Source organism: Carassius carassius, chromosome 44, assembly GCF_963082965.1.
Source record: "Carassius carassius chromosome 44, fCarCar2.1, whole genome shotgun sequence".
NCBI classification, from domain to species: Eukaryota; Metazoa; Chordata; class Actinopteri; order Cypriniformes; family Cyprinidae; genus Carassius; species Carassius carassius.
Window position 1 is genome coordinate 3,442,155 of NC_081798.1, and position 11,078 is coordinate 3,453,232.

The window sequence follows — 11,078 nt, forward strand, 5'->3', positions numbered from 1 at the left end:
TAAATGTTCATAGTATCAAATAAATGAAGCCTTAGTGAGCATGAGACTTTCAAAAACATTAAAATAAAAAATAAAATAAAAACCCTGTAATGCCAGTATAAATGAAATTCTGCAAAACTATTGAATGGAATTCTACGGAAATTTGAAATTAACTTCTACATCTCAAACCCAGATAACAAGAAGTTACTCGGTTTCATTTTTTTGAACAAAACAATTCATAAAATTACTATCAGACATACGATCTGAAGAGGAACAAGACAGGACAGCTTTCTGTCAAAGACGTGAATTGAGTCAGCAACGACACAGAGACAAGGAAATGACTCTCATTCCAGCCAGTCAAGACCAAAAACTTGACAGGCTTGACAGAAATTGCATGTCTCCTGTTACTACTGCTATTGCGTTTGTATTATTACTGCTTGTAAATGACAAGTCGCATCTGTAAATTCCTTTCACAGCTCAACGAGGCTTTGGAGAGAAACTCTGACCCCCTTTTTTTCCCTTTCTAAACAAAAACACAAATGGTCTCTGTGTAGGTGTTAAGAGGTCTGTTGAGGTGAGGGTGTGGTTATGATTGAACTTCAAACAAGAAGCTGCGTTCACCCGAGGAGCAACTTAGCAACAAAACAGTTGCTTACCGTTAGAATCAGTATAGTGTATTGAGTCCCCTGCAATTTACCAATGGTTTAACATCTGAAAAATGAAGACAGCCATGAAAAAAACTGTATAGTAATTTTATAGTTGTAGATTAAAAAGGATTTTTCTTAAATACCCGATTTTATTTTTTCAATTAAAATATTACAATAGCATTATTTCTTATTTTTCAATATTTTATTTTGTATTCATTAAAATAATGACAACTATTTATAATACAATGATTATTTATTTATTATACAAACAAGCACAGCAAACCTGGAAATACACATTTTAAATCACAATATATTTTTATCATTTTCATTTTTAACAATTCAATTTATTTCTCAAATAATGCACCCCTAGATAGACCTAAACCTTAACAATCACTGCACAAAATTACAATTAAAAACTCAGTTAAAACAGAGCTGTTTCTGGTCATTAAATGAAAAAATAAATGAGCAATACTTTTAACCAAACAAGAAATAATAAATTCTCAATTATGCAAAAGTAGGCTATTTTTTGATCAAAAATATAATTTAAAAAACTTCAACATGCTTTATTAAAGCACTCACATTAGCCAAACATACATTCAATGGTTTAGTTTCCTTAACATTTAAAGTCATTTAATTACCAAATGAAAACAAAAAACACGTATTAATACTATTTTAGGTAAACAAATAGTCAATCTTGCCCTACAATTCTGTTACAAAAGGCTGTGACATTAATTTTTATAATATTTCACAATATAGGTATATTATTGACCTTTACATATAATTTCCACATGAGAATATATATCATATATATCTTTTGCGAATATTCAGTTGCTTAAATTAACTTGAATTTTATTAAAATGCAGTGTCATTACCATAGACTGTATAGTTCATTATGTTAACGTTGGCGTTGAGGTTCTCATTGGTGCTCCCTTCAACTTCAGCCCTGCATTAAAATCTGAACTATTCTGGGGGTCTCAGAATAATTAGCACAATGCATGGGTGTGTGTTTACAGAGTGGTTAATAAATATAAGATGGTGTTGAGGTAATTGTAATAAGTTGTGTCAGCGTGTGCTTCTACACAGAGGGGTGCTTAAGAAAACTGCAGGTGTGACCAGAGAGAAGTGCAAACTAATAAACGCAGCTCCTGTTAGCCAAACCACTCTTACAGGCCTGACTGCTTACATTGCAAAAAACATGTACATTTTGTGAGTGAGTGCTTGGTTGGAATATTTGCTCATGCAAAATGCCATTTCTCCCACCCCTTCCCACTCAGACTCAACTCTTACACGGGTTGCCAGATTGACGAGACGGAACAAGAACAAATGCAACTGACCACAGAAGGCAATGAGCCTTGCACTGTCAGTTGATATATCCACATCCGATCATAGAGCTTTTTAGATGGTTAAGTAAAATCTGCAATATCTGACCCAGTTTATTAGCTGGCTTCCATAGCTGCAATACGCTGTGTTTCCCACCAACTCAGTGTTGAAATGGGTATGATGATGATAATGATGGGGTAAACTGTAAATGGGTGGAATTACACAGACCAAAACAAAACACACATTTTGGCATGGGATGCACATGCAAAATAGAAAAACTGTCTGTTTCATTGTTTTTCAGAGAAACATGAGCATGGTATTTTATACTTTAGAGCAGTCGGAAAACAAAACCCATCTTCCAGGACCTTGGGTGCGTATTTGTTTGATATGTATGCATGCATGCAGTTGTGTGAAGCTTCAAAGCTGTTTACCCTACACTCCACACCTATTTTTGCAGTATTTCTTTAAACTTTGGTGAGAAACAATCATGTGAGAAGTCTGCTGAAAACAGTGGTTTCATGACCCTTAATTAAAATGCATGGGCCATACACCAAAACCAGTAGATAAACATCTGGCCTGGGTCAAATAAACAAAGTGAATACAACACATCAGTCTGCAAGTGCAGTTTCAGAGAGATTTGGGGCTTTTTGTAGAAGTTCAGGCTAGAAGACCAGCTTACTAAACCAGCAGAAGACCAGACTGGGTGACTTTAAACCAGTTAAGACCAGCAAAGTACAAAGAGGGTAAAAATGCTCTCGCATTTCACAAACTCCCCGTCGTTCCTCACTGAGGGCTTCACAACACATGGCTCCCCTAATAACAATGCATCATTGAACCATGGCAAACCAGCATAATGATTATGCCAAGATACAAATGTTTTTGTGTAATCTTGCTATAAGAACTCTTTGGTAACAGAAACCTGACCCAAAAATGAAAATTGTGATCATTTACTCACACAATACTGTTTCAAAGTTACAACTTGATATTTCAAATGCAATGAAAGTGAATGGGGACCAGGGACTGTCAAACTCCAAAACATAAAAATCAGTCGATCAATCAATCGCACTGAAAACTGCAGCATATTCCATTTTTGTTGAACAGAATTGTGTGAGGAATAGCCTGTTATTTAAGTAATTCACTGTAAATCTGATAAACAGCCATGCTCACCATTCATTTTTAATGTATGGAAAAGAGCTGCTTGGAATTATAGGGTATAAATCATTTTGTGCTCCACAGAAGAAAAGGTTATACAGTATTTAGAAGACATTTCATTTCCGGGTGAACTGGGCAAAAATAAGAAGTGACCAATAAACAAAACAGAAATCCAGAGCATGTATGAGTTTCTTTCTTCTGCTTAAAACAAAATAACATAGTTAGAAGAATGTGGGTAAGCAAACCATTTTGGTCTCCACTGACTTCCATATATATATATATATATATATATATATAAAACCCTGTGGAAAACAGCTGGATCCAGAATTTTTGAGTGAACTATCCCTTTAAGTAAAAATTTTAAACGACCAATTTACTAAACGTAATCCAGAATATTAAATGGATAGTTTACTAGAATTTGAACTTTTAGGTGAACTGTCCCTTTAAGGTTACTTATATTAAAAGGAAACACTGAAATAAAGAACACCACTGTGCACTGTATGCCATTAATGCCATCAAAGAAATTAAAGTATTAGTAAAGTATTTTTCAAAAGGTACTCTCCCTAAAATAAACCAAATCCCAGACTACAGAAGGATGAGAGACTGAAAAAGCGTACCAGCTGTCACATTAGGGAAGAGCTCTGATGAGTCTTACTCAGTGCTGCACAATGAGAGGAATGAGTGAAAAACGAGTATGTCATAGGGCAATGTCTCGTTTCAGGAATGAATGGAATTAAACTACAATGTAATTGTTTGATTCTGCAATGCCGAGAAATGTGTTTGTAGTGCAGGAGCGTGGAGTGTCAGCGCTTACACCTCATGCACTGAAACACTGTCGATGACACGTGCACCAAACATCCCAAGCAGTTCCTCACCACAAAGCATAAGAGTAACTGATATTAACATTGCAGTTTAATTATTTAAGGTTATTTATTTAGAGATTTTTTTTTCACTGTATATGTTATTGTGCTGGGTTTTTTTTTACTACCATGTATTTTATGTGACGGGGTGATTGTATTTCTGCCCCTAAGACAAATTTCCCTCAGCGACAATAAAGTGTAACCTTAAAACACAGATACAGTGGAGACAAAAAGTCTGGGACCACTAAAGAAAATGCTTATATTCAACATTCCTAATTCAATAATACAAAAATCATAATAAATCATAATATCTGCATAATAATTAAAATTAACATTTTTTTTACAATATGATTCATTGCACTCAAATTGCATCTGAAAGCTGTTCTCCTGAATTATTTCAGAATGGCTCAAAGCATCTTTGGGACTTCTTAAGACTTCACTTCACAGTTTTGCTTATTTGATCTGGAAATTGTTCAGAAGCTTACATAAATCTCATTTATTTTGCATCATCAACTTTAAAGGAATAGTTAAAAAAATGGAATTTCTGTTGTTCCAAAGCTGTAAGAGTTTCCTTCTTATGATGAAAACAAAAGAGAATATTTTTAGTCCCCACTGACTGCCATAATATTTAATATTATGGATGTCAATGGGTACCAGCAGTTATTCGATTGATTACACAGTTTTCAAAATATCTTCTTTTTGTTCAGCAGAAGAAAGAAACTCATACAGGTTTGGAAGAAAGGGAAGGTCAGTAAATCATGACAGAACACAATCGAATTAAAAATAATGTATTTGAAATATTTTTAATTTGCACACTTATAAAAACCTTTGTACTTCAAGATTTAAATCCGATTTTGTATCACACAAAATTACTCAAAAAAATCACGCACAGTCAGAACTTCCCCATTTCTCACTTCTGTAAGCAAATTACCAAAAAAAAAAAAAGAAGTGGAAATCTTAAATTAACGTTGCATTGAAACGGAAGTAGTGACAGATCTTTTCTTCTGCATTTGACGTACATGCAAATGTAACAGATTATTAATTATTATTATGTCTAATATTTTTTTTTATATGCACATATATTCGGTTTGCTATAAGACTTACGCATTTCTAAAATATACTTTTTAAATGTATCTTCTAAACTATTTCTATACACTGAATGTTCCAGAAAACCCTTGTGACTCTTACCAAAGACACCTTTGACAGGTAAAAAACAACTCGAGTTCATTATAGTGCACATAAACATTGAAATATAACCAACAATGCATACAACAATACACTAACAAGTGAAACCTGCCTAATATTAGTGTCACTGTGTGATCTTTCCTCTTATAATAACAAAGTGCCGACCAGCCCACAAAGAAAATGCAAAATGTTAATGGGCGTTTACTTAGCTTAAAAGCTTGGCAAGGTGTCATTCATCCCTTCAGCGGAAACTAACGGAACTGTAAAGAGGAAACTTGCAAAACACTTAGCAAGTGAAACAGTCTTTCAACACAACTGAGATAAAGCTCTTCTCTTAGGTTCGGTTAAAACATGGCCTCGATGGAGTGCACACTTCATTCATTAAGCAATTCAACTAGCTTAACTAAATAGAATTTGTGTTACAAGGCGTGGCAGCTTTTTTGTGTGTAGTAAACACTTTAGTTTTTACTACAAACAAGTTAGTAAACAAGCTTCTCAAGCTTTTATTTTAACATTACATAACATTACCATGAGGGGCTGGTCACCTTTACTTATCTTTGGCCAAGGTCAAACGTTTCTGAAAGGGAGTCCCATTTTGGTGTCTGCACTAAATTAAATTTACAAAAGTAATTTTATATGCATAGAAAGCTTATTAAATGCAAGTGTTGCTTTAATGTTTAAAATAACTTTTGTGAAAATAAAATGTCAAAATAAAGTTCCAAAATGATTCAGCATAACAGATATAGCATATTTATGTAAAAAATTTAAATACTTATTTAGAAAAACATATTACATTTTAAATGACAGAAAACTGCTTGCTGACAAATGGGTGAAACCTACTTGTCCACCACCTCTTCTTCAGATGCAGAATTAAACATTTATTACAATACAGACAAGTGCTGCTTTAAAGGATAGTTGACTCATAAATGTAAATTCTGTCATGATTTAGGTTTGGAATGACATAAGGGTGAGTAAATGATCAAAGAAGTCTCTTTTTTGGGGTAAACTATAACTTGTAGTCAATGGAACAATCATCTATCGGTTTGAAGCAAGTAACTCTATCAGAACTGAAAGAAGAGATCTAACTGTGATGTTTTACTAATATTAACCCCATCCCTCTCAAATCAAACATATGTTGTGGGTCCTGCAGCTCAGTGCACGGGTTTAGTAAGGGGGTTTTACTCCCATATTAAAATGTAATGCACCGTAAGTTGCTTCTGATAAAACCGAGAGCCAGCATGACACAGAAACAAGCAGCCACTTGAATGCACAGTTGCCTGTAACTTGCATCCACGCTGTGATCACAGCAAAATCAAGACTGAACTTTGACACAATGCACAAAAAACACTGAAATCTAGGGGAAAATATGATACAGTTAAACTGAAGCACTACGTATTCGATAATGTATGATCAACTTAAAAAAATTCTAGTGTTCGTTTCTTATTCTGGTCATTTTCTGATCGTGTTCTCCAGCAGGATTTCAGAATGATGCAAAAAGCATGTTGTGGTTCAAAAGAAAGACAATCTGAAGTCACAATGTTGCAGAGTTGTAAATATTTCACAGCAAAATCAAGACTATACTTTTTTTCTTTTTTGGCAGAATGCACTATAAACAGAGATCTAGTGAGAAATCTTGAGAAAATATTATGCATTGAATAATGTACGAGTTTGCCTGCCAGTATGAGGAAGAGTGGTTTGGGTCTCAACAACACTCTTTCATTACGTCACAATTTATCTTTCTTAAAATTTCTTCATGATTCATTACATTTTTAAATGCAATTGTTACTGTCTTAGTGCTCTGCACTGTTACTTCATAGTTTTTTTTTCCACTTTATTTTTATTTTAAACTTTGCATTTTATTTTATTTGTTAATACAGGTGCATTTCAATGAATTAGAATGTCGTGGAAAAGTTAATTTATTTCAGTAATTCAACTCAAATTGTGAAACTCATGTATTAAATAAATTCAATGCACACATACTGAAGTAGTTTAAGTCTTTTGATCTTTTAATTGTGATGATTTTGGCTCACATTTAACTAAAACCCACTAATTCACTATCTCAACAAATTAGAATATGTGACATGTCAATCAGCTAATCAACTCAGAACACCTGCAATTGTTTTAAAGATGGTCTCTCAGTTTGGATCACTAGGCTACACAATCATGGGGAAGACTGCTGATCTGACAGTTGTCCAGAAGACAATCATTGACACCCTTCACAAGGAGGGTAAGACACAAACATTCTTTGCCAAAGAAGCTGGCTGTTCACAGAGTGCTGTATCCAAGCATGTTAACAAAGAGTGGTGTGGAAGAAAAAGATGCACAACAAATCAAGAGAACCGCAGCCTTATGAGGATTGTCAAACAAAATCGATTCAAGAATTTGAGTGAACTTCACAAGGAATGGATTGAAGCTGGGGTCAAGGCATCAAGGGCCACCAAACACAGAAGTGTCAAGGAATTTGGCTGCGGTTGTCGTATTCCTCTTGTTAAGACACTCCTGAGTAGTCTTACCTGGGCTAATGAGAAGAACTGCACTGTTGCCCTGTTGGAAACCAAGGTCCTAGAGTCTGGAGGAAGGGTGGAGAAGCTCATAGCCCAAGTTGCTTGAAGTCAAGTATTAAGTTTCCACAGTCTGTGATGATTTGGGGTACAATGTAATCTGCTGGTGTTGGTCCATTGTGTTTTTTGAAAACCAAAGTCACTGCACCCGTTTACCAAAATATTTGGGAGCACTGCATGCTTCCTTCTGCTGACCAGCTTTTTGAAGATGTTGATTAAATTTTCCAGCAGGATTTGGCACCTGCCCACACTGCCAAAAGCACCAAAAATTGGTTAAATGAACATGGTGTTGGTGTGCTTGACTGGCCAGCAAACTTACCAGACATGAACCCCAGAGAGAATCTATGGAGTATTGTCAAGAGGAAAATAAGAAACAAAAGGCCAAAAAAAAGCAGATGAGCTGTCAAAGAAACCTGGGCTTCCATACCACCTCAGCAGTGCCACAAACTGATCACCTCCATGCCACGCCGAACTGAGCCAGTAATTAAAGCAAAAGGAGCCCCTACCAAGTATTGAGTACTTGTACAGTAAATTAACACACTTTCCAGAAGGCCAACAATTCACTAAAATTCACTTTTTTTTTAACTTTTTATTATTGGTCTTATGAAGAATTCTAATTTGTTGAGATAGTGAATTGGTATGTTTTTGTTAAATGTGAGCCAAAATCGTCTAAATTAAAAGAACTACTTCAGTCTGTGTGCATTTAATTTATTTAATACACGAGTGTCATAATTTGAGATGAATTAATGAAATGAACTTTTCCTAGACATTCTAATTTACTGAGATGCACCTTTATAAGCTACACTTCAGGTATTTTACATTTGCATAGTTAGTAACAATACGGAGTTATACAGCAAATTTCCCATGGCAATACACGTTTTATAGAACTGAACTACAGAAGATGTCTAAATAATTTAGGACTCACCTGTAAACGGTTCAAGTGCTATCAGGAAATCGTTAAAACGCTTCTGGCTCCTTCTGATCACGACCTCTTACGACACACCTGAACAAAAGACAGGAATGAACGGGATCGCGAGCCGAGATTAAACCAATCACAGCTTTTGAGAGGCGTGGCAAACAGAAGTTGCTGTACTTCTCCAAAATGACACTTTTATGCATAAAACTGAAATTTCGCTCTTAGAAGCGTAAATTAAGTCATCTAACCAATTCAAGCGAATGAAAGGCTGCATTGTTCATCTAACCAGGCACCAAAAAAAAAAAAACACGTTAATTTTCTAAACTCTCAGCAAATATTACATTCCTTTACTATATATGTACATCTGTCGGGACAAACCAACCTGAGAAATGAAGAAGCAGAGCTCGTCTCAGAGCTCTTCACGAGGGAATGACGGTGCATTCGTCCTGCCCTGCTTCCGAAATCCAACTGTACTCTCACGTTTCCCCTCAGGTGTTTTGTAGCCTCAACCCAGCCCTCTGAGAGAGAGAGAGAGAGAGAGAGACAGAGAGAGAGAGAGAGAGAGAGAGAGAGAGAGAGAGCGTGTAGCAGTGGCTGTGTCTCCAAATATAAGTATACTTCATTTTTTGATCTATCTATCTATCTGATTCCCTATTTGTCTATCTATCTGTTCTGTCCAATTCGTTTCTTGAGGCAGTGAGGTACATTCCGGAGAATTCTTGTTCTTAATGAATGCTGTATGCATATGTCTGCAGCTGAAAATGGAAAGACATAACACATGTAATACATGCACATACTTCAGTCTCGGTTTTCCTAAGTATTCCATTAATTAAATCTAAGGTAGTGCACCACAAAGTACATTTTACTCAAAAAGGGTGTTTAAAATGACATATTGTCATCATTCATGTTACGTAAGTGGCATAGACCTGATATTCGTGTGACTTCCAGAATGACATACACAAATGTTACATGACAAGTAAGATGACCAGCACAGATTAGACAAGCTTGAAATGGTGTCAGGGCGATAGTTGAAATAGTTTCTCAGGATGACACACTTCAGTAAACAGACATCAGTCAGTAGCTCTCCAATTCCTTTTGTTCGACCGTTATTTAACCAGGAAATAAAACTCTTTTACAAGCAGGTCCTGGCCAAGACAGGCAGCACACAAAACATTACTTCCATCTAGTGGTTACTAGTAGTAATTACATTTCTTCACAATATAGTGCTCAGAGTATTAATAGGTTTCGGATTTAATTTATCAGTTTTAAAGGGGTCATATGATGAGACTTAAAATTTTTCCTTTCCTTTGGAGTGTTACAAGCTCTTGGTGCATAAAGAAGATCTGTAAATTTGCAAAGACTAAAGTCTTAAATCCAAAGAGATATTCTTTATAAAAGTTAAGAGTCAACCACATCCTCCTAAAACGGCTTGTTCTAACACGCCCCACATGTCTACGTCATGATGTGGAAAAAATTTGCATAACGCTGCCCAAATGTTCACGCAAAGAAAAAATAGCTAAAGTATTGTTGTTGCCGCCACCACTATGTCGTGAAGGCGCTGTGTGTTTTGTTGTGAATGCAAAACAACTTTGTTTGGCCTTCCAAAAGAGGACACGACTAGAAATAAGTGGTTAAGTTACAACACTTTTCCAGAACAGATTAACCCAAATATTCAGATAACAAATGCAGACATGGTTTTAAATTTGCATAAAAATACAGTATAAGTCATTATAATCCATAATTATGTCCCCACTGGATGCAACAAATGCCTCGTTTATAATGGGTTTTAATGTTTTCGAATCGTCGCTCAAGCCGTACAGGGCATCACAATATGTTAAAGGGTGTAACATGTCAGGCACACACTGGAGGTATTCGGCCAATCACAACGCACTGGATAGCTGGCCAATCAGAGCACACCTCACTTTTCAGACCGATGACCTTCGTAAAAAAAAACAACGCTTTTCAGTAAAGGCAGGGCATAGAAGAGAAACACGAATGTACAGTATGTGGAAAATAATGTGTTTTCGTAACCTTAAATCGTATGAACACATTTCATTACACCAAATACACAAAATAATGTTCTTTTTAGCAGCATTACATGACCCCTTTAAGTTAAAACAATTCTATGTACAATTTAGCTTACAAACAACACCCATCAAATTTTAATAGTAATCTAACTAGAATGAAAAAAAATTGAAATTCTAATCATCATGAATAAATCCTATATAACCATAATATATTTTAAATAATAAACGTAAATAGATTTTTTCAAGTGATTTTATTGAATGCATTTTTTTATATTTAACAATAAATTACATATTATGTTTGCCATTTTATGATAAATTAATTTATTATACATTACAAAAAGAGAAAGAGGAAAGTGTATAGTTTATAATAATAGACAGACTGGGATACAGTCCTCTCAAGTTTCCATGATACTAAAGGCCAAACACAGTGG

At 35.2% G+C, this 11,078-nt stretch overlaps 1 protein-coding gene across 1 annotated transcript in view; it reads right to left on the reverse strand.

Annotated features, from left to right (window-relative positions):
* The window catches only part of LOC132126821 (elongation of very long chain fatty acids protein 1-like), a 29,850-nt gene extending 20,699 nt beyond the window's left edge, over positions 1 to 9,151 (reverse strand). Inside the window, exons 1-2 of the mRNA XM_059538340.1 lie at positions 9,003 to 9,151; positions 8,630 to 8,707 (exon numbers count right to left, since the gene is read on the reverse strand). The gene's annotated coding sequence lies outside the window, so the exon portion shown is untranslated. The remainder of the gene's footprint in view (positions 1 to 8,629; positions 8,708 to 9,002) is intronic.
* Positions 9,152 to 11,078: the final 1,927 nt, after the last annotated feature.